Here is a 7,472-nt window from a genome sequence, read left to right on the forward strand (position 1 = left end):
ACTAAGGTATTGACTAGTTGATTGAACAAGAAAACCCGAGATGACTATTGATTATGACTACTAAAGCGAGCTAATCACCCATGCCCAAATTTGATATATATTTGATTTTTTGATTTCTTGTTTTTCATATATTCACTTTTCTTTTGTCTACTTTATTATTATTTTTAGTAAAGTTCATCAAAACCTCCATTTTAATTCTTCATACTATGATTTGATTAAGTATTAATTAGATCTATTTATGCTCAAGTTTGAATTATTTTAGTGCTTACCTCCCTTGGGTACGATCCTCGGAGTACTCGTCTACACCATTGTAACTATATTACAACCTGACCCATATACTTGTGAATACAGCTTTTTCACATCTTTTGTGCAGGATTTCTACTCTAGATGTTGGTACGTCTTGAAGCGATCAATTATACAAACATAGTTGAGTTAAATTCAGTGGTCTAGATGTTGACTTCAATTCCTGAGGCTTCGAGGAGTACCTAAACCTATGCATGAAGAAAACAAACTGTACGCTGAGCAACAAGGCTCAATGGAACTTTCCTGATTCAAGATATAAGGGCATAACAACATTGATATAACATAATGCATATGAACTTTTAGTCTATCAATGTATGACTTATAATACAAAACTTTTTCCTAATCTTTTCACATGAAGTTACACATATACCAATTGGCATTTCAACCTATTCAAACATTCATCGTTTTTAACCAATTCCTTCATTTGTTACTTACCTTTTAAATGAACATTTAATGCTTATACTCAATAAATATTTCGATATCTATGCATACATAACATTAGCATTAATTCAATGAAAGTTTATAATGAATCTATTATACTTACCTTTATACTTACCAATCTATTCCTTTTCTGGAGTCTTTCGACTCATTCACATTCATCTTGGCCTTTAGGGCTCGTTTCCATTCAATTTTCACGATAAAATACATGTTTTATTATCAAAGTTCACATAAGAACATATTCAATTCCATGGCATCATATGCATTCATTTTGGTATCATTTGTCAAACTTACTAATTATAACCCCTATTAACTTGACTCGAACTTGGATGAATACACGAATCGTCCAACCAACAAACCAAACTGGCACTGAAGTACATCATCTGATAAACCGAAGTAGGGTAACATGGCACGTAAAGTGCATACTAGAGCACAAAACGCATATTAGCGAATGAAGTGCATCCTAGCACACGAAGTGCATCCTAGCACATAAGTGCATAAACTCATATACAATTTAATCCTATGACATGTCAATTATATCTTACTCAACCTGACAAGTTAATAAGGTACCAAAGTTCAATTTCATTTACAATTCAATACATATATCATTTCTTGATCATATTCACAAATAGAACCCATTTCATTATCAAATCACATATATTTCATGTCATACAACATGTTTCTACTAAATTCTATAACACATATCATATCTCAAGGCAATTCATGTTAATTTCTGTTTTATTCATTTTAGTCATCAATTTCGATAATTCATATAAAATCACATCTAGGCAATTCATAATATTGTCATATACTCACTATGACATTCAATCATTCAACTAACACATATAGGCAAACAATTAAATCTATCTCAAATCATAAAAGTATAAATTGTGATCTCACATCACTCATCGACAACTCCTGTTTTTCCTCTCCCTCTGAAAGGTTCCGCTTCGACCTTCACTACGAATAGTCACAAAACATATCACATTATCAATTTCCAGCCAATTCAGAATCAAATACCAAATTATATATTTTTTTGCAATTTATTCAATTTAGTCCCTAAAATCTGGACAAGCATAACTTTCAATTAGGGCTTCGAATTAAAATCTGATTTCACCAAAATTCATTACAGATCTTTTATTTTCTATTCCTAACAACATTTTATAACAATTGTGCATTTTATTCAATTTGGTCTCTAATGTACGAAACTAACAATTAAGCTTTACAATTTAGTCTTTTTCATAAACTAAGCTTAATTTCTAAAAATTCCATGTAACACCTTATACCCATCTCTGTCGCCAGATTAGAGTTACGGGTATTACAGAACAATTCAAAACTTTGGCATTCAAATAATAACAACTATTACTATTTATTCCCTCTTGAAAGCTAGAAATTGGATACATAACAAGACTATTCTAATTATTAATGTTGAGTATTCATTTGTTATATGACTACTACCTTCGATGATATTAGTAGAATGACCTGTTTCAATCAAATTTAAAGTTTGCCAAAACAAATTCATACTATAACACTTGTCAAGAATGGCCTACAAATACTTTTATATACCTTAACTCAAGTTTAAAAGATGCAATTGTGGCTTCAAACACTTAACAAATCCCAATTTTTAAAGTTGAAAAATAGATAATAAAAATTAGCAGATGTATCGATACCAAAATGATACCTAATTGAAAAGCGATACCAAAATGCTATACTATTTTCAAAATAAAAATAGTGGTATCGATAATTAATTTGTGGTATTGATAATTAATTTGTTGTATCGATACTTTATATACAAGTATCGATACTTAATTAAAAATCGATACTATTTTAGCATTTTGTTTCTCTGAAAAGTTTTTCCAAAGCCAAGTACCGATACTAAGTGATGAGGTATCGATACCTAAGTTTAAATGGTTAAAATCACAAGTTCAAAACTTAATACACACCAATTGCACATACTGTCAAATAACACATTCATTTTACTACAAAACAAGTCAATTCAACTATCCTATAATAACTAACTAATATGCCATTCAATGGCACCACAATCAAATTTATTCAATTAATCATTTCATACTAAATCCTTATCCCAATATGATCATATAAACCACATTAACCAAACATATTTCAATTCAACCACAAGGATTATAATAAACACATGCAAAATAGCTTGCCATACATAAGCATTAATACCAAGATCTAATCTTTAAGCCAACTTAAAAACAACCAAAACTAATTTCATCTAGGCATAATATATCAACCTAACATTTAACATATTCAAAACAAAAACATATATACATGCCACACCCCAAGACCAAAATACAAAAACTACCAAATGGCTGGATAGTGTAAGATTCTCGTTGATCCGCCCAGTCAATCTGCAATTATAGTAACTAAAAAAGAACATAATTGAAACGAGTAAGCTTAAGAAGCTCAGTAAGTTCATAGCTTAAAAACATCAAATTTAATCTTACCTTACTTGACATCAAAATATAAAGAGATAATATAGAATTCTTGTTGATCCAATAGATATCCACTGCTCATATTAACTTTTGATCTCATAACATAAATACATCATGATAATCCCTTGTACAACTAACTTTCCATTTCCATAAGCAACATTTCATTAACATAGATGTACTAGTATATAATCATGTCAACAAGCAAATTTGATGAACATTTCATATCTTTATGCATCTTGAATATGTATTACATTTCGATTCATAAATCAATTGTATAATCCATTAACATTTAGCCCGACAAACTAATTAACTCGACTTGGATACTTAGGTAACTACACCACACCAGCAACATCATAGATGCATAATAGGGGCACCGAAGTGCAAACAGGGACACTGAAGTGTATATTGAGGCACCAAAGTGCAAATGCCGTACAAGAGCGCATACTGACCCTATTAGCATGCCAATCTTATCATAGGCGATTACTATGTTCAACCGGGAAATACACATAAAACCATCACTTTAATACATTCTCATCATACAGAGGCACTTCATCATTTTCGTATGTATACTATATCTTTAATACATTCATATATAAATATATAACTCCAAACCAAACTACTACCATTTCATTTCAATCTCATGTAAATAATTAATGGAATTTCTTATACATTCAATAACTAACTAGAAACAATAATAAATTCACAAGCATTTTATTTTACATAATAAGTCATCATGCACTTACCTACGATCACTTCCGTAATTTTCCCTTTTCCTTGGTTGTTGCCTTTTTGGTTTGGTTCTTGATGTAAATAATAATTAAATACAATATATTAATTTCACATTCAATTCAGCACACATGACCCTTAACTTTTAATTATTTACATATTTTCCCTAAACTTTTACATTTTTCACAATTTAGTCCCTAAACTTAAAATCTCCAAAATTAACAAACTTTGCCAAATACTCAAGTTAGGCAATTTACATTTATTCAAAATTCACATGAATTCCATGTAAAATTTATTATATTATCAAATTAATCCTTAACTTAAAAACTAATAAAACCACTTTATAAATTACTCAAAATCAACAACTAACACTTCAATTTCATTATTTAACATCTAAAATAACAAGTATTCATCAATGACAACATCTAAAATCTTTAATAATTTCAAAAACAAAGCTATAAGTTAGTTAGATCTAGATTACAAAAACATAAAAATTATAAGAAACGAAACTAGAATAAGCTTACATACAAAGAGTTTATGTTGGCCAAATATAAAGCTCAACAATGGTGGTTTTCTTCTAAAGTTTGATTGCACTCAATGTGGAAGATGAGAATGTTTTATTATTATTATTTTACTTTAGTTTTAATATTAATTTACTATTCTACCCTTTTTATTTTAACATACAATTTAATATAACGTTGTACATAAAAGTCCACTATTTTATGCATGGTATATTTACCACCTAAGCCATTTAACTTACATCTCCAAAACCATTTAACTCATTTAACTAATAGTAATCAATTTTTGCAACTTTTACAATGTAGTTCTTTCTAATTAATTAAACAACCAAACATTGATATTTCTTCACCAAAATTTTATACGACTCTAATGCAACCCTATAATATTAATTAAATAATAAAATGCAACCCCAAATACTAGAATTGTGGTTCCAAAATCACTGTTTTCGACACCACTGAAAAATGAGATATTACATTTCACACTAATTTCATTTAATCCTCAACGATGATAACTTTAAAAAAATTTGGAACATAAGCTAGATAAATTAAGCTTCCATCACCTCAAATCTATAAAAATCAATGAAAAATAACTAGGGACTTACTTAAAATTAAGGGTCGAATGTTGAAATACAAAAACCAAGCTTTCTCTTTTCTTCTAAATGGAGACGACAACTTTGGAGAAGAAGATGGTGACTTTGTCATCTTTTTTTCCCACTTAATTTACTTATATACTTAGTTTTAATTTAATTAATTACTTTAATCAGGCTTAATTAAACTTGAATCCTTAATTAATTAAATTTAATGACACTTAACATCACATCCCACACTCATTCATCTAAAATTGGTTTATTAGCCTGTCATTTGGATAATTGCTATTTGAATCCCCAAGTCTTATTCTAATTAAAAATCTATAGCGATTAAATTTTTACGATTTAGTCCCTAAGCCTTAATTACTCACAATTTCGGCTAAATCGCTTACCTAATTTTCAATTCATTAATATGCTAATCCCGTAACATCTTTATTTAATATTTACGAACTCGTTTACGGACTTGAAATTGTATTTTTGATATCACTAAAAATTGGATCGTTACAAAAATATTTATTTAAATTTAATTATAAAAGTGAAGTTAATTTTTAAGGGAAAATTACATATAAAAGCCCATTTTTTAAAAAATTTACCGAAATGGGCCCGGTAAATAATTATTTACCGGAATGGCCCTATTTCCCCGAAAGCGAGTCCACGTCAGCGCATTGTCAGGTGACGAAGCAGGAAAACGTGTCCTTGAGGAAGCGTTTTGCCTACATTGACAAAAATCGCTCCTTTAAGGGCGCGCTTTATGTCCAAGTAGGTAAAACGCTTCCTGAAAGACGCGTTTTGCCCGTGTGTCCTGCGATTAGAGTTTTGAGTTATTGGTTTAGGATTAGGGTTAGGGTTTTGGTGTTTCTAAGTTTAGGGTTTTAGAGAAAAAATTAAATAAATAAGGGATTAGGGTTTAGGGTTTGTCAATTAAATTAATTATAAATTTTTCAAAATTGGATTAGGTTTCGTGTTTATTGTTTTTTAAGAAAAAATCAATTAAATTAGGGTTTAGGGTTACTTGAGTAATTTAATTAAAAAAATTTTAAAAATCAAAATTTCTATTTTATTACATCAAATAATATCAAAATATTCAAAATGTTTGTACAAATATATTAAAATAAAAATCAACCTCTGTGCCTGCCAGATTAAGTGCCACATGGCGGCCGTTGACGGTTACGTGCTTGATTCCTCTTTTGTCCAGCTTCTGGCGAGGGTTATGGTTGCTCCAGCGAGGATTCTGGTTCCTCCGGTAGGGGATCTAGTTGTCGATGTTGGGACGATGAGCCACCTTGATAGAATAGTGACTATGGAGGTGTTTGCATCACCAACGGCGAAGCTGTTTGAAACCTATATAGTGATGGGGATTGGTAAAAAGAAGAGCTCCCCAACGGCCCCTCTTGCGGTCCCTCGTGCGACGCTGGCCTATACATCTGCAGTCCATTCGGCGTAATCAAAAATGGAGATGAACCGGTCCATGGACTCCAACCTACCATAGGACTAGAAAAAGGAAACATAAAAGGGTTAGGATACATAAAAGGGCTAGGATACGCACCTGGCATCATCTGAAAAGGTTGTGTCGTGGGTATCATCGGTTGAACTACTGGGTCGGGTGACTGTGTCGGTGCTGTTGCTGGGTGTGGTGATTGTATGGGTGCTGATGATGGGCCGGGTGATTGTCTGGGCCTCGTTGATAAACCTGCGTCGTCGTCCCTTCTTCTTGGATTTAAAGGGCCACGTCATTCCCTTTGGACACGCAATTACTACTGCCTCTCCTCTGTCATAGTAAATACGGCTTGCCATAGATCCTAAACCATGGCATGTATTCTGGCACACACGCTAACTCTTGAACGATGAGCGGTTCCCGAGTAGGTATATAATCATACTGATCTTCCCACATTTGGATGTAGTATGACCAAAATCTTGGCCAATCCGTATGCAATTGTCGTAGGTCGATTTTGTGATGATCATCCAACACCTCAAGTGCCATGGGGATCGGTTGTCGAAATCTAAATTGCCGTAATACTCTGTCCGACTGGTGCATCTCCACGGTCGCATAGTTGACCAATACGACTTTCACATGCCAAGCTTTTGGATTTTGGAAGTAGTCATCCAGAATTACTGCCCAAGTTGCCCAATCGTCGTATGGTGTCTATTGAAACTATATGAACATGATGGAAATATTAGTTATATACATAATACTAAATACTAAATACCAATCGACTATCTCGTAATGGAAATATCTATTTTATTTAATACTTACTTGTGCTTCTGACGGTTGGTCTAATAGAAGCCGTATATCTTCAAGAGAGGTAGGTAATCGAGCATAACTTGTTGAATGGTTCCACCTAATTAAATAAATTTTTAGCATACTATTATATTTTAAATCTACGTAATAATTGTAAAATCTAATATAAAATTTACCTCGTTATGAGTGAGAATGTATATGG

Source organism: Gossypium raimondii, chromosome 4 (genome assembly GCF_025698545.1).
Source record: "Gossypium raimondii isolate GPD5lz chromosome 4, ASM2569854v1, whole genome shotgun sequence".
NCBI lineage: Eukaryota > Viridiplantae > Streptophyta > Magnoliopsida > Malvales > Malvaceae > Gossypium > Gossypium raimondii.